A 16,916-nucleotide genomic window follows, 5' to 3' on the forward strand; every position below is an offset into this window, starting at 1 on the left:
AGCTGCACAAAAAATGGAGGTCGCATTATCCGGCCAAGAAACATTCTCAGACTGCTACATGATGGGGGCTTTTGCCCCCATTCCCTGAAGTGTCCTTTAAGCTTCTCAGGTATTCGACCTCCTTGGTCTGCACAATCTGGGTTGATTCCATATCTTAGCTATTGTGAATTGATCTGCAATATATATGAAGGTACATGTAATTCTTTCATATGTTAATTTCATTTTGTTTGGGTAAATTCCCAGGAGTGGAATGGCAGGGTCATAGGGTAGATCTATTTTTAGCTTTCTGAGGAATCTCGTACTATTTTAGATAATCTTTATATCAATTTGCATTCTGACCAACTGTATATTAGGCTACCATTTTCCCACATCCTTGCCAGCATTTATTGTTTTTTTGATTTTTGGATAATAGCCATTCTAATTGACGTGAGGTGAAACCTCATTGTGGTTTTATGGTTTTTATTTGCATATCCCTAATGGCTAGTGATCCTGAACATTTTTTATGAACTTTTGCCATTTGTATTTCATCCTTTTTAAAATGCCTGTTCATGTCATTTGCCCATTTCTTGACTGGATGGTATGTTTTGTTGTTGTTGACTTTTTTGAGCTTTTTATATATCCTGCGTCATAATCCTGCATGGTTTGCAGATATTTTCTCCCTTTCTATCAGTTGCCTATTCAATTTGTTGAGCGTTTCCTTTGCAGTGCAGAAGCTTCTTAGCTTGATGTATTTTTCCTTTGAATGCCTGTGCTTCCAGGATCTTTTCCAAGAAGTATTTGCGTATGCCAGTGTCTTGCAAAGTTTCTCTGATGTTTTCCTCTAGTAATTTGATGATATTAGGTCATAGAGTTCAATCCCCCATCCATTTTGAGTTGATTTTTGGTGTCTTGTTTCATAATTCTGAATGCATAGATCCAATTTTCCCAACACCATTTGTTGAAGAGATCATCCTTTCTCCAGGGATTGATTTTAGCTTGTTTGTCAAAGATTAGTTGGTTGGAGCTGCATGGATTTATTTCTGGGATTTCTATTCTGTTCCATTGGTTTACATGTCTATTTTTGTACCAGTACCAGGCTGTTTTGATTATGACTGCCTTGTGTGTAGTGTGTTTTGTAATCTGCAATTGTGATGCCTTAGTCTTTGTTTATGTTTTTTAAGATTGCTTTAGCTATTCGAGGTCTCTTGTATTTCTATTCGAGGTTTCTTGAATTTTGCCACTGCTTTTTCTAGATCTGAATAGAATGTCCTTGGTATTTGAGATTGCATTGAATCTGTAAATTGCTTTGGGTAGTATCGACATTTTGATGATATTAATTCTTCCAAACCATGAACATGGAGGTTTTGTTCATTTTTTTGTATTGTCTCCTCTTTTTTTTCTTTATTGTTTTTTAATTTTCATTGTAGAGATATTAAAAATCCTTGGTTAAATTTATTTTAAATATTTAAATGTTTTGTAGCTATTGTGAATGGTACTGAACTTAGAAGTTCTTGCTCACGTATAGCATTGTTTGTGTATACAAATGCTACTTATTTTTGTGGGTTGATTTTTGTATCCTGCATCTTTACCAAACTCTTATGAGTTCCAGTGATGTCTTAGTGTAGATTTTTGGTCCAGATAGATAGATAGATAGAATCATGTCATCTGCAAGCATGGATAATTTGTCTTCCTGCTTTGCAATTTGTATTCTATCTTTATACTGAAAATATGTAGGTAGAACAAAGTCCGTTTACTTATAAATTAAATAAAAATGTACAAATATGTCATAAACCAGCTACCTGAACTGTTTTAAAAAAATCTTTACTTTCTATAACAAGTTCACACACTCTGATATACTTTTTCTCTTAATTAAAAAGAAATTTGGCTGCTAAAAGAAAAAATTTTGCATTATATTATGGGCCTTCCATCCTATAGAGGTTTGTACACTATTTCTTGTAATGCTGGCTTGCTGGCAATGAATTCTTTTAGTTTATAATTTTTAAAATACCTTTATTTTCGGCCGGCACCGCTAGGCTAATCCTCCAGCTTGCGGCACCGGCACTCCGGGTTCTAGTCCCGGTCAGGGCACCGGATTCTGTCCCGGTTGCCCCTCTTCCAGGCCAGCTCTCTGCTGTGGCCAGGGAGTGCAGTGGAGGATGGCCCAAGTGCTTGGGCCCTGCACCCCATGGGAGACCAGGAGAAGCACCTGACTCCTGCCATCGGATCAGCGTGGTGCGCCAGCCGTTGCGGCCATTGGAGGGTGAACCAATGGCAAAAGGAAGACCTTTCTCTCTGTCTCTCTCTCTCACTGTCCACTCTGCCTGTAAAAAAAAAAAAAAAAAAAAAAAAGTTAAAAAAATACCTTTATTTTAATTTCAGTTTTGAAGGGTGTTTTTACTGAATGAACTTAGTGGTCCTGGAATGTAGTTTCTTGCTTGTTTAAGTTTCAGTATTTCCAATGTGTTGGTTTCCTGTTTTCTCATCTTTTTGGTTTTTTCTTTGATATATGGTTGCTTCCTGGCTGCTTTTAATATGTTCTCTTTCTTTGGTTTTCAACAAATCTGACTGTGGAATGCTTGGGTGTGGACTTTGAAGAAGTTCTCTTTTGCTGGGCTGGCTGAGCTTCCGGAATCTGTAAGTTTATGTCTTTCACCAAAATTAGGAAATACCTACCTATTATCTTTCAAATGTGTTTCTACCTCACATTTTTTCTTTTTTTCTGAGGCTTTTTAAATTCTTTTTCTCTTTGTGCTTCAAATTGTGTAATTATACTGACCTTTCTTGAAGTTCTCTGTCTTTTATTTCAATCTAATAAATTTTTAAAAGATCTTTGTGCTATTTTTTTATTTCTGATGTTTTCATTCGGTTATTATTTACAGCTTTTATTATTCCCTTGAGATGTTCCGTCTTTTCATTGGTTACCATCTTTTACTTCTAGTCTTTGATCATAGTCATAATAGCTGATTTAGAATTCTTGTCTGATGATTCCAGCATCTGCAGTAACACACGTTGGTTGCCATTGATTGTGTTTTCTCTGCAGTGTGTTTTGTTTCTTAATTTGTTGAAAGCTTTTAGTTTGTATATTGGATGTTGCGAATGATGTATATAGAGAATGGATTCTGTTAGACTCCTTGGATGAGTTTTGTTATTTATTTATTTTTTAGATCTGTTTTTGAAGTCAGTTGTCTTGGCTGTCCTCCAACTTCTGTCCCGTTTCCCATGTGGTAGGTGTTAGCTGAAGTTTCTGGCCAGTTCTTTTAGCCTTAGTAGCGCTGGTTGGAGTCTGTACTGGGCTTTGAGTTTAGTAAGAGGTTTAAAGTTTATCCCTAGAATTTAGAAATGGCCTTCTCTTATTATATTCTTTCCCTCACTTTCCAAGTGCTGTGATCTCCCTGGGAGATCTTTCCTGATTCTTCAAGAGTGTAAAGTTATAATTTCTGTTACATTTTAGCTGCTCTGTACGGCAAGGTTTGAAGCCCTCCCTCAGCTTAAAACCTGTAAAAATTAGTATGTTATTCAGTGTTATTCACCTTTCCCTCAGAATCAGCCTGCTTTTGTTCACTTTCCAGTGTATTCTTTTTTGTTTTTATTATTTTGTCCAGAATTTAAGATTGCTATCCATGACAGGGTTGGTCCTGTGGGAATGACCTGGCCATGTCTTGAATCAGAGTTCTGGGTCAGCCTGTGATCTTTGCAGTCCCTTACGTCTCAGGACTTTTCCTGTATTTCTGCTGTAATATGTTTATATTGTTGGACTTTATGCTTCTAGAGAGATTGGTGCACTGACCTAGTTCTTTAGAATCAGTTCTTCTGCTGTCCTAGTTTATGACTTGTCTAATTAAAGTCATGCCTGTATTTGAGAAGTGGAAAATTTCCAGGGGAAAGTAAGCAGCTGGTATTGACACTTAAAAGAGTTTTATGAAACGAAAGTAAGCAAAGGGCCAGTTAGGCTGAACTTTAGGAAAAAGTATCTAATGGTGAGATTTGTGAGACTAAACAATCTGGCAAGAGGACTTTCTCTGACCTATTTCAAACTGAATTGGAAAAGTCAGCGGAAAAACAAGTAATAATCCCAGGTCATGTATTGGCAGATAGATGGTTTGTGTGATCCCATAGTTACCTTTCCCTGGGGCTGTTTGACTTTGTGGTCATTATTAGGAAAGTCCTTTAGGTCTCACATTATTAAAATGAGTGTCTCCATTGGAGAAAATGGGTTTCTCCAAAAAATCTTCTCATTCGCGGTAAAAGTTCTTGTGGAAGGGAAGACATCACCACACTTCGTCTCCCCGTGACCTTCATGAAATTCAACGATAGCAGCAGCTTGAACCCTGTTGTTAATCATTGTCTTCCCAGTGTCCAGCACAGTGCGTGTCCAGCACATGGCATATTTAATAAGGATTAGTATCCCTTCTGTTTTTACTGTCCTTTATTAAAAAGCATAATTCTAGAAGGTGACAGTTAGGGTTGATGTTTTACACTATTTCTCTTATTCCTATGTTTCCGTTATTCTAAGTCTGCAAACCTGAATTTAAGATAATTGTTTTTCTATATAATTTTGACCATAGGAAAAATCTAAAGGGCTTAATTATATCATGACTATGAAATACACAGCAAGAAAACAGAGTATCAAATACATGTGCTGGAAGACAGGATATTAAACACAGGGTCCATTGTATTGAATTTTAGCCAAATAGTCCTGATACTGAATTTTAGCTACAAATTATACTTGGTATCCTTTGACAGCTTTCTTAAGATTTATTAACCTCACTTTCATCATTTGCAAAAAGCATAGAGAGAATCAACATAAATATCCATCTACAGATAAAACTAAAAGAAAAGGTGGTACACACATACACGATGGAGTAGTATTCACTCTTTAAAACGAAGGAAATCCTGTTATCTATGACAGCGTGGATGAACCTGGAATACGTTATGTTAGGTGAAATAGGCCAGGCACTGAAAGACAAAATCAGCATGGTCTCTTTTATATGTGAAATCTAAAAATGTCCAACTCATAGAAACAGAGCATAGAGTGGTGGTTACCAAGTGCAGGGTGGGGAGGGGTGTGTAGAGATGTTGGTCACCAGATACAACATTTCAATTAGAAAAAGTTCAAGAGATCTATTATATAACATGGTGACCAGAGTTAATAATATGTATTGATTCCTGTAAATCACAAAAAAAGTCTATTTTAAGTATTCTTAAAAAATGATTAGGATATCAGGCAATGTGTATGTAAATTTACTTCTTTTAGCTAGTTCACAATGTATACAAAAATTTTGCACAAGTAACCATATTTAATTTTGGCAATAAAATTAAGATAAAAGGTATAATTATTACCTATATAATATGGTAAATAGGAGTTTGGAGTGAGTTTGTAAGACAGTTTAGCATTGTACTAGATGCACAATATATGCTCAATATAACTGCTGTTATGGTGGTTTTTCTGTTCATCTTAGTCCTTTTTTTAAAGCAATTTATTTATTTTTAAATATGTATTTATTTGTTTAAAATGCAGAGTTGAAGAGAGAGAGAGAGAGATCTTTGATCTTCTGGTTCACTCTCTAAATGGCTGCAATAGCCATGGCTGGTTCAGAGTGAAGTCAGGAACCAGGAGTGTCGTACGGGTCTCCCACGTGGGTATGGGGGCCCCGAGGACTAGGGCCATCTTCCACAGCTTCCTCAGGTACATCAGCAGATAGCTGGATTGAAAGTAGACAGCCGGGACTCTACAGGCCCCCGTATGGGATGTGGTTGCCGCAGGCAGTGGTTCAAGCCACTGCACCATAGATTGAGGCCCCCATCTTAGCTTGTTTGTAGTTTCTTCCTTTTTACTTTTAAGATAATTTTACATTTTACGATGAGGCTAATAACTTGCTTTGACCTTGAACCTTTCTTGTTTAGCTTTTGAGCCTGAATTAAATTGTTTGTGAAAGGGGGAGTTGGATTAACACAGATTTCCTCCCTGTTACCACCTGGGGCTCTGGCAGGAGCTTCAGGGAGCACTGTTCCAGCACTCCGCTCCAGAGGGAGACCCTGCAGTGGTGAGTCTGTGACTTGGATTTGAAGTCTAAGAAATACTTACTAGATGTCCTCTTTCTGTAATGCATGTGCGAGATGCTTGCCTTCAGTTCAGCTTTTCCTGTCACGATTTACTTAGTACATGTCCTGTAATGATAATAATAAGGTTCTAACAAATATATAAGAAAATAATAGAAAGATTGTTCTCAAATGTGCTCCAGATGAAAAGATACTCTTTTGTAGCAGAGTGGTTAACAAGTTGTAAGAACTTAAACATCGACAAGTAAAAAAGAATTTACATATTATTTTTCTACGATTGTACAATTAACAGTACTAAGACCTTTATTTTTAAGTCAGAATATAGAAATAGTCTTGCTTTAATGATTAGATCATATCATTGACCTGTTTAGATATTAACTCAACAGTTTATTTCTCAACAGTTTCACTTCTTAGTAGCTTCTTTAGCTCTGCATGTATTTGAATAAATCCATTTCTGTTTCTTTTTAATGGATCTTGAAATGTGAGAGAAATCTCATCTATACATGGTATTTTGCTATTCACAGAGCGTTTTTTTTCTATTAGATTTTGTAAGCATTCTTCAAATGGCTTAATTCAAATTGAGTGTGTAACATTGTTACCTTAATTCTAATGTTCCATACTTTTACATTTTTTGAGCTATAGGAAATATGCATCATGAGTATGACATTACATAGTATACTCTGTTATAGGTTCTACTTACTGGTTGTATAGTGATTAAAGTCAGCTTTCATTCATTCAATCTGACGCAAACTCCAAATATTTCTAGCATTCTGAATTATAATTATTGCTCTCTTTTTCATCTTTTGAAACTATGCTCAAGGGAGCTGCATTTTTTAGGGCTGAATATTTTGAAATATTTAGACCCAGTTCAAAGTAATATTTCATCAAAGAGATGGTGTTGTGAGAACTGGTTTATAAATTCACTGATATTTAAACCCACTAAACTGCTGTCTCATAGGTTTTAAGTGTTCTATATGGTAACGTGTTCCTAGGATTTTGAGTAGTGAGAGCACAGCATATTATTTTTTCCCAATAAAATACCAGTTTGTTTGGTATACTGTGTTTTAAATGAGCTGCAAAACCAAAATGGACCACCCACAGAGAGCCAGCCAGGGATTATGAGCCTTGACTGGCTAAACTACTGCCACCTAAACAAATATCTTTGTGAACGCTGTGAGCTAAGTAAGTGACTGCTTAGAAAGGAGTCTTTCCAAGTGCTTGAGCTGCTAAGACTCTATATTAAAAAATAATAGTAAATCAGAAGGATATTTATTGATAGAAATTTAAAATCTGATAAGTAAATTGAGCCTTCTAATTGTGGTTTAGTTCCTTTCTTTAATTTTGGTATGGCAGGCTTCTTATAACCACTTTAAGCAACGTGTAAATAACTGCTTGTACAATATAGTCATTTTTCATCAAATACTGTTTTTTTTTTTTTTTTCTGTTGCCTGTCTCTGTGTTTAGCCATTTGAGTGGGATTCAGGGAATTAGTTTGAAAAGCAGTTGGCATTCTTGTCAGTTTTATTGGATGTCACTGAATTATGCACATTCATATCAGTGTATTCCAGTGACCTAAGCGTATTACTTTTTTTGGGGGAAGCTTCTTGGTGTTTAGAGCTTCCCAAGCATGATTCATTGGGTTGTGCTTGATTGGCAGATAGAAGTGTGTGGTGTGATGATACGTTGTTGGAGTAGTAGGGTCACTTGAAGTTCAGAGTGTTTCCCTGGTAACTTAACTAACTGCTCAATTAGAAAAAAATAATGTCTACTGAACGATGCTGTGATGCTGTCAGTGGGCACAGAAATGTAGGTGTGCCGAGCTGCCCTGCGCTGCACATGTATTAACCACTGTGTAACACTTGCGAATGGTTCAGCATAAATGCATGCAAGTCCTTGTGTCGATGGAACATGAACAAAGAAACAGATTAAGGGACTTTTGTGCCATGAGATTTATTCCTTAAACACACCCTGAACTTTGGGACATTTATTGTGAGCTCTCTCACATAGCTATAACCCAGTTAAAGAGTTTCTTGGATTTACTGTGACTGGAATTGTTGCTTGCACAATAAAGATAAATGTAATTATTCTGGAAAATATATGTAATTCATAGTCTCTTGGTCATGAGGATTTTATAAAATAATCATGAGAAATAGAGCTTTTAGGCTTTGTGTAATATAACGAGTTTCAAAATAAGATTTATTTCAGGCTGGCGCCGCGGCTCACTAGGCTAATCCTCCGCCTGCGGCGCCGGCATCCCAGGTTCTAGTCCTGGTTGGGGCACTGAATTCTGTCCCGGGTACTCCTCTTCCAGGCCAGCTCTCTGCTGTGGCCCGGGAAGGCAGTGGAGGATGGCCCAAGTGCTTGGGCCCTGCACCCAAATGGGAGACCAGGAGAAGCACCTGGCTCCTGGCTTCGGATTGGCGCAGCGCCAGCCTTAGCAGCCATTTGAGGGGGCGAGCCAACAGAAGGATGACCTTTCTCTCTGTCTCTCTCTCTCTCACTGTCTAACTCTGCCTGTCAAAGAAAAAGAGATCTATTTTAAATAAAAATTCTTTATATATAAATAAACATCTATCACTTTTTATGTAGGTTGTTTGCCCATGGTGCTGAAGATACACTGACAGATTAAGTGAAAATGAGCTACTGTGCATGATAGTTGAGTATGTTAAATTAGACTGGAGGGCTAATTTTAAAGTCAGTTCCTAAAGTGAAAGTTGAGGTAATCAAAGTTATTCATGAAAATACTTTAAATTGCCACTCAATGTAGTATGTGTGGTACTATCTACCAATAAATCTTTAATTTAAGTGCTAAGCTGTACCAAAAATATTAGGCCAAACACTTTGGGCCAGGGATTGGCTTTCCTTGGGGAAGAAGAGGAAAGGAAATTAAGAGGAAACTGCTGTGGTCCCCCTCTGCCCCAGGACTGCTGCCTTATGTGTTTTTGTTTGTTTGTTTGTTTGTTTTTCCCAATTGCTATTGTTAAAGGTGAGAAATCTGTGGATGGAGGAAGGGTAGGTAGCCTTTTCAACTGTTGCTGGTGGTGAAGTCATCCAACATCCAGAGGCAGGACAGTGAGACTCACCCCAAATTGCATATTTTCAACAAATATTACCTCGAAATGGATTGCAGGATTAAATGGTAAAGCGAACTTTTTAGAGAAAAAAACGATCTCTAGACTAGTTTCAGAATGTAGGACTTTGTGTCAAGCTCTTAGACCTGACCCCAAAGCAGGACCTGTGAAAGGAAAAGTTGAAAAAATGGATTTCAGTGGACTTTAAAACCTCTGCTCTGTGAAGAGGGTGAAATGACAAACTGCAGACTGGAGAAAGTATTTCAAAACCACACATCCAACAAAGAACTAGTATCTAGAATGTGTGAAGAACTCTCAAAACACAACAGTTAAAGAAAATAGTAAAAACCCCCAATGATTTAGTTGGAGAATGGGTACAGAGACATGAACAAACATTTCACCGAAAAGGATGTGTAGCTTGTCAGTAAGCACATGAAGGAATTTCAGCTTCAGTAGCCACTAGGGAAATGCAGAGTAAAACCATGGCGAATCATTGCTACAAACTTGTAAGGGGATTATAAAAACTTAAAGGAAAAATGGGTGAAATATAATTTTATATTGATACAAAACGTTGAGAGCCATGAATAGTTTTTTTTAAATAAAAAATCTTGCCCTAGTTGGGGTGCCAGATCTGTCCCTGTTGCTCCTCTTCCAGTCCAGCTCTCTGCTGTGGCCCGGGAGTGCAGTGGAGGATGGCCCAAGTGCTTGGGCCCTGCACCCACATGGGAGACCAGGAGGAAACACCTGGCTCCTGGCTTCAGATCGGCACAGCGCTGGCCATAGTGGCCATTTGGGGGGTGAACCAACAGAAGGAAGATCTTTCTCTCTGTCTCTCTCTCTCTCACTGTTTAACTCTGCCTGTCAAAAAAAAAAAAAAAAAAAAAAAAAAAACCACCAAAAAACAAAAATAATATTTTCATGAAATGTTTGAAGAAGTCTTGTACCTCTAAGAAGGGCTATAATGAGAAATAATGGCAATAACAGCAAATGCTAGTGTGACTGGAGTAACTGGCACACCTCATTGCTGCTGGGGTGTGAATTTTCACCACCACTCTTGAGAACAGTTCTCCAGCTTTTTATAAAACTATGCATTTAGCATCATCCTTGTGGGCATTTACTCAGAGAGATTAAAATTTACATTCCCACGTAATCCATACAATAATATTCATAGCAGCTTTATTCTCAGAAGTCAGACCTGGAAACAACTGAGAGGACTTGGCCATTCAACAGATGAGTTGTTGAACTAACTGTGGTACTTCCATGGATGGAATGCTAATCAACAATAAAAATGGATGAAATATTCATTGTTATGCAAGAACTTGTGTGCTCTGTGACTCCATTTATCTAACAAAATTGGTTAAATGAAAAAATACACAGAAAGCAATCAGATGAATAGTTAATAGGGGTCAGGGACTGGGCAATAGGGTGGGTTTTTGTGCTGATAGAATATGCTTCTGATTGTAGTGATTGGTACAGGAACCTGTATGTATTAAAATTATATAGAGCTTCACACACAGACATAAATATACATGTGAACTAGGGAAATAAAAAGATGGATAGATGGCATCAATGTCAGTTTCCTGATAGTGATACTATATTGTAGATGTACAAGTTGTTCTGTGGAAAACTAAGTGTATACACAACCTCTCTGTTTCATCCACAGCTACATTTTATATTCCTACAGTATTATGCAACCTCTTTATATTACAACTACAATCTACAGTTACTTCAGAATTAGATATTTGGTGGTATAGCTCAGGGGTAGAGCATTTGACTACAGAATTAGACATTTAACAAGACAACCTTTGGAAAGCATATTAAACTTTCTGAAAATCCTATTAAGTTAACATATTTTTGAAAAGAATGTATCTGAGATTCTCTCCCAATTTTATCCATATCTATATCTGAATATTTGTATGCATTAAATTTGAATTCCAGAAGATAATTTCTTAATCACTTAAATTTTAAAAATATATTTAATTTTTATAAGTATGACTATATTTTTTTTAAAAAAAAAGGTCTATTGGGGGCTGGCGCTGTGGCACACTGGGTTAATCCTCTGCCTGATGTGCCAGCATCCCATGTGAGCGCTGGTTCTGGTCCCAGTTGCTCCTCTTCTGGTCTAGCTCTCTGCTGTGGCTTGGGATAACAGTGCAGGATGGCCCAGGTGCTTGGGCCCCTGGACCCGCATGGGAGACCAGGAAGAGACTCCTGGCTCCTGGCTTCAGATCTGCGCAGCTCCGGCCATTTTGGCCATTTGGAGAGTGAACCAGCGGAGGGAAGACCTTTGTCTCTGTTGCTCTCTCACTGTCTGTAACTCTACCTGTCAAATAAACATTAACAACAACAACAAAAGTTTATCAGTTTATTTGAAAGAGATACAAAGAGAGAGGAGAGGCAGAGAGAGAGAGTGGTCTTCCATCCACTGGTTCACTCCCAAATTGGCTGCACCAGCTGGAGCTGTGCCGATCCAAAGCCACAAGCCAGAAGCTTCTTCTGGTTCTCCCACACTGGTGCAAGGACCCAGGAACTTGGGCCATCTTCTACTGCTTTCCCAGGCCATAGCAGAGAGCTGGATTGGAAGTGGAGCAGCTAGGACTTGAACCAGCACCCATATCATATGGCAACACTGCAGGCGTTGGCTTTATCCATTATGCTACAGCATTGGCCCTGACTATATTGTTTTAATGTGAAAAATCAGAATTCATTATTAAGTTTTTATTACAGACAGTCAAATTAGCATTTTCAATGCTTTATAATTTGGTAACAGCTAATTTAATACAGTAGCTATCAGTAAGTATGAATTACTTCAGTTTTTTAAAAAAATTAAGGCACATAGATTTCATGTATTTCCTATATACAGAGTTTGGAATATAGTGGTACTTCACATCCTATCCTCCCTCTCCCTCCCACCCCCGCCATGCTTCTTTCTCCTCCCTCTCCTATTCTCACTCTTAATTTTTAGGAAGATCAGTTTTCAGTTTACTTTGTACTCATTAAACGTACACTAAGTAACGAGTTGAACAAATAGTGTATAGAAAAAGCACTGCTCCTCAACAGTATAGACAAGGGCTGTAAGCAATCATTGAATCTCACATCGTCAGTTTCACTCTAATACGTTAGATTTTAGGTGCACTATCAGTTACCACTGATCAGGAGAAATATGTAGTATCTGTGTTTTGCAGACTGGACTATTTCACATTATATTTATATTTATATTTATATAATGGACTCAAGTGGCATTCATTTTGTTGCAAATGACAGGATTTCACTTTTTGTATTGCTGAGTAGTATTCCATAGTGTATATATACCATAATTTCTTAATCCAGTTGACATTCGATGGACGTCAGGACTGATTCCATATCTTAGCTATTGTAATTTGAGCCACAATAAGTATGGGGGTACAGATATCTCTTTCAGATGCTGATTTCAGTTTATTTGGGTAAATTCCCAGGAATCGGATTGCTGAGTCATAGAGTAGATTTGTTTTCAGCTTTCTGAGGTATCTCCATACTGTCTTCCACAGTTGCTGCACCAGTTTGCATTCCCACCAAGAGTGGGTTAGGGTACCTTTTCACCCATGTCCCTGCCAGCATCTGTTGTTTGTTGATTTCTGTATGAAAGCCATTGTGAATGAGGTGAGGTGAAACCTCCTTGTGGTTTGGATTTGAGTTTCCCTGATGGCTAGTGATCCTGAGCATTTTTTCACATTAGCAGCGAACTACAACAGAACTGGAGCAGCCGGATCTTGAACTGGTACCCGTATGTGATGCCCTAAAGCTTTTTAGTAAAGTCTGTTTTATTGTTTGAATGATTTGAGCAGGTTATATTCAAGAAAACTCATGTTATTTTGAGGAGTCGACTATAAGAATGAAAGAGAAAGGTATTCTGGCAGGATTAGTGAAATATTCCTAGGGAAAGTTATGCATAATGCCAGTTTTTTTTTGTTGTATATTGTGAAATCAATTATTACTATATTACAGAATTATATAACTATGAATTTGAGACGGTGGCATCTGAAACAAATTAACAAAAAATAATTACCATTGTACTTTTGCTTGTAACAATTTATATGAATATTTTTGTAATAAACATATATCCCTAGTTACTGTATATCTTTATATTATACAATTATGATTATATTTGATAATTTGTATCATGATAATACTGAAAATTCATAATTTAGTTACATAATTATACAAATTGTTTGATAGAAAATAATTTATTGAGGTAGAAAGTCTTTATAGCATAAAGGATCTTCTGCCGAAGTTCTCATTTACCAAGTAAAAAAACAAAGTTCACCAATTTAATTATCTCAAAATAGCTTTTTTCTGTACAGCCCACTGTGTTATGCACAAAACAATTATGGAGAAATAAAACTTCCTTTTTGCATTTCAAAAGAAACCAAAAATGGTTGTGCTAACAAAAAACTTTTTAGAAACAACACATAAAATGTAAGAAGCTTATAAATCAGGCTAATTGAACCTCATTATAGGAAAGTACCAGTTTTTAAATAGAACATGATCTGTTTTTTGAAATATAGTATTTCATGAACATAAAATTATTAACATACTTCCAGTGATATAATCAAAAGTCATATCTGAGAAATGCCACATCAAATTAGTTTTTTTTTTTTTTTGAGAGTTTAATCCTTGTATTGAAGCTTAAGGTTTCACTGGACTTTTGGCCCCAAATGAAAAAAACTAGACATAAAAAAAAGCATTAGCAGTGAGAGGTGACAACTGTCCCCTGCGGACCAAAGCTGAGTAGAGCCTGGCAGGTAATGAGGGGTCCAGGATGCCCAGAGAGCAAACTGTGCGAGCTCCCTGAGCCGTGACTGCCCCAGGCAGCGAGAGGTAACTCACAAGGACTTGTGGGTGGGTATCGGACAAGGCAATCCACTGGTCCCATGGGCAAATCTCTCTCGTGCCTGATCAACTCCACTTTGGCCAAACTGGGCTCATCCAATAGGACAGTCTGGGGGAAGGAACACGCGTGCTAATGCTGACACAGTGAGCGCTTACCACTGGCCTCAGGGCATAGACGGGAAAGCCAGAGGCAGAGGCCAGCAGGCCACACTAACTCCACGGCAATGACTGTTGCACCTGGTGCCAGGCTGTGCCATTAACTGCTCAGGGCTGTCAGGACTTCCAAACTCATTCTCTCCTACGTCAGGTCCCCCATCTGTGTGGCCTCAACCTAGGACCCCACTATTTGGTGGTTGTGACATAAGACTCCCCCTCTGAGGGCTGTGTCAAGCAAAGGAGAATCTTTTTCTAGGAGGGGCAGGAAAAGAAGAGAGGCCCACATGCTTCTCCTACTCTAGGGAGCTGGGAGAGGCCCCTGGCGCACTCCACACTACAGGTGGGCTGGGTCATAGCATCCGAGAGGCTGTCATGGTAACTAAGTCCTCAAAGCTGAGCTGAATGTTGCCCTGTACGGTGGTGTCCTTCTCCCGGAAGGCACCTGCTGCTGAGTGCACACCTGGATAAAACGGTCGAGCTGCATGGCGGGACTGGCAGAACGCAGGCAGTAGTGGGAGACCAGAAGCTGGGTGAACTGGGGGCTCAGGTTGTAGCCCCTCTGGGACAGAGCTTGCTGCAGCTCCGTGTAGCTGATGGAGCCCGAGTGGTTCCGGTCATACTGCTGGAAGAGGTTCTTCCACTGCTGGATGAACTTCCGCAGGGCTGAGAACCCGTAGACATCGATGCGGCCTGACTTGGTCTTGTCAAACGTGTTTATCATCATGAGGCACATCTCATCATTGAACGGAGACCAGCTGGAGTTGACCAGAGCCTGCTGTAGCTCCTTGATGGAAATGAAACCACTGGGATCAGAGTCCACCGACTAGAACCAGGAGTAGGCCTCAGGCTGTACACCAGGAGGGGCGCCGCCCTGTCCATAAGGCCCGGGCTGCTGGGCACCATAGGCACTTGGAGGTGGTGGATAGTAGGGACTTCCTGGGGCTGCACCACCATATGGTCCCCCTGGAGTTCCAGGAATTTGTTAGGTGTGTGTATTTTAACAGGAAAAATATTCTCCAAAGAAATTGTGCTATTTTACATTCAGCAAAGAATCACCATTTCAAGTGCCCCTCATTCTCACTAATGATTGGGGTTGACAGTCTTAAATCTTAGTCATTCTAGCATAACCTGTCCTGCAAATTCCAGTTGTTTCTGCATCCTAGAGCTGCAGTTTTTGCCTTATCAGCTTAGTGAGACTGAATTGTACGTTCCCCCGTTGTGGCAGCTGGTGTCCCCAGTCAGAAATCTGGACAAATTGAATTTATGCATTTGTCCTTTCACAGGACCAAGGTCATGTTCTGCCTGTTTGATTTCTGGAGTGTCATTTCACATGTCCTTTCCAGACTCATAGTGTTACGGTAGGAACAGAAGCCTAGTACTAGTTGTCTGTTAGGATCGGAATGGAAATCCTCAGCTTTCATCCACCTTTTGATATAACTGTGTACATTGAACTTGTTTTCTTTACTATATTCTTGAAAATGCTTTTTCTGTTCTTTTGTTAACACGTTCTTTAAAAATTTAATGTGTGATAAATTTATTTATGGTTTTATGCACATGCATTTGGTAACTATAGTTTGTAGCTGAGGAAATGTTGCTTCTTATAATTCACATTTAGTTATTTCAGTTAGATTTGGGAGTCATGAGTGAAATAAAATGGTGAATGATTACACAAATAATTTTTCTGCTGTTATGTTGATGTTCTTTTTAAATGTTAGAAGTAGAAATGTACCATGTTAGAGCTGTAAAGGAAATTTCGAATGGATGTTATGAATCCTGAAACCCACAGTGAAAGGGAGACAGAAAGTCGAACAAAATAAAATTTGTCGGATTGGCAGAAACCCGAGTGATTGGATTGTGATCATCTTAATTTCAGTAGTTTTTAAATGTCAAAGACTATGCTTATTTGGTCACTTTCCCTCACATTTTCTACTCAGTTCCCTCAGAAAAGAATAAACTGGAGGGATGGCCTATTAGCCAGCATGAATGCAAAATTTATTCAAAATGGCTTATGTTGCTTTAAGTAGCTCACATGGGGCTTTCTGTTAACAAGACAAAAACATTAGAATTTCTCAAGGTCAACAAAATAGTAGAGGGCAACTAAGAGATATCTGTACAGTTTTGGAAGGTGAAAGGCAATAACCCAGTACATGATCCAGTAAGAGGGTGTGCCTGCTTTCAGTGCAGGTCCCTACAGAAGCAAACCGACTTACACACAGGAAGCATCAGGGATTGGAGGAACGCATCAACTAAAGGTCGGGTGCACACCAGGACTGCAACCCTCACAATCTGCTTACGACTCATCAGGGACCCCAAACCGATGTGCACATAAATCTCTCCTTACTCTCAGAGTTCACAGGCCAAAGGCAGCGGAAGGGAGGCTAAGGGATAGGGAGGAGGACATGAGGATTAAATCAGAGTCACATCATTAAAAGTAGGCACCAACTCCTTTTCCTTGGTTCACTGCAAGAATTAGAAGTAACCATTCCTGCCGGCGCCGCAGCTCATTAGGCTAATCCTCCACCTTGTGGTGCCGGCACACCGGGTTCTAGTCCTGGTTGGGGCGCCGAATTCTGTCCCGAGTACTCCTCTTCCAGGCCAGCTCTCTGCTGTGGCCCAGGAAGGCAGTAGAGGATGGCCCAAGTGCTTGGGCCCTGCACCCCATGGGAGACCAGGAGAAGTACCTGGCTCCTGGCTTTGGATCAGTGCAGTGCGCCGGCCGCAGTGGACATTCTGGGGTGAACCAACGGAAGGAAGACCTTTCTCTCTGTCTCTCTCACTGTC

At 39.1% G+C, this 16,916-nt stretch overlaps 1 protein-coding gene and 1 pseudogene across 8 annotated transcripts in view; one reads left to right on the plus strand and one right to left on the minus strand.

Moving 5' to 3' along the window:
- XRCC4 (X-ray repair cross complementing 4) overlaps positions 1-16,916 on the plus strand; it is a 285,177-nt gene that overhangs the window by 68,342 nt on the left and 199,919 nt on the right. The gene's annotated exons all lie outside the window — the stretch shown is intronic.
- On the minus strand, positions 14,357-15,114 carry LOC103349537 (peflin pseudogene; annotated as a pseudogene).

Source organism: Oryctolagus cuniculus, chromosome 14 (assembly GCF_964237555.1).
Source record: "Oryctolagus cuniculus chromosome 14, mOryCun1.1, whole genome shotgun sequence".
In the NCBI taxonomy this organism is placed as follows: domain Eukaryota; kingdom Metazoa; phylum Chordata; class Mammalia; order Lagomorpha; family Leporidae; genus Oryctolagus; species Oryctolagus cuniculus.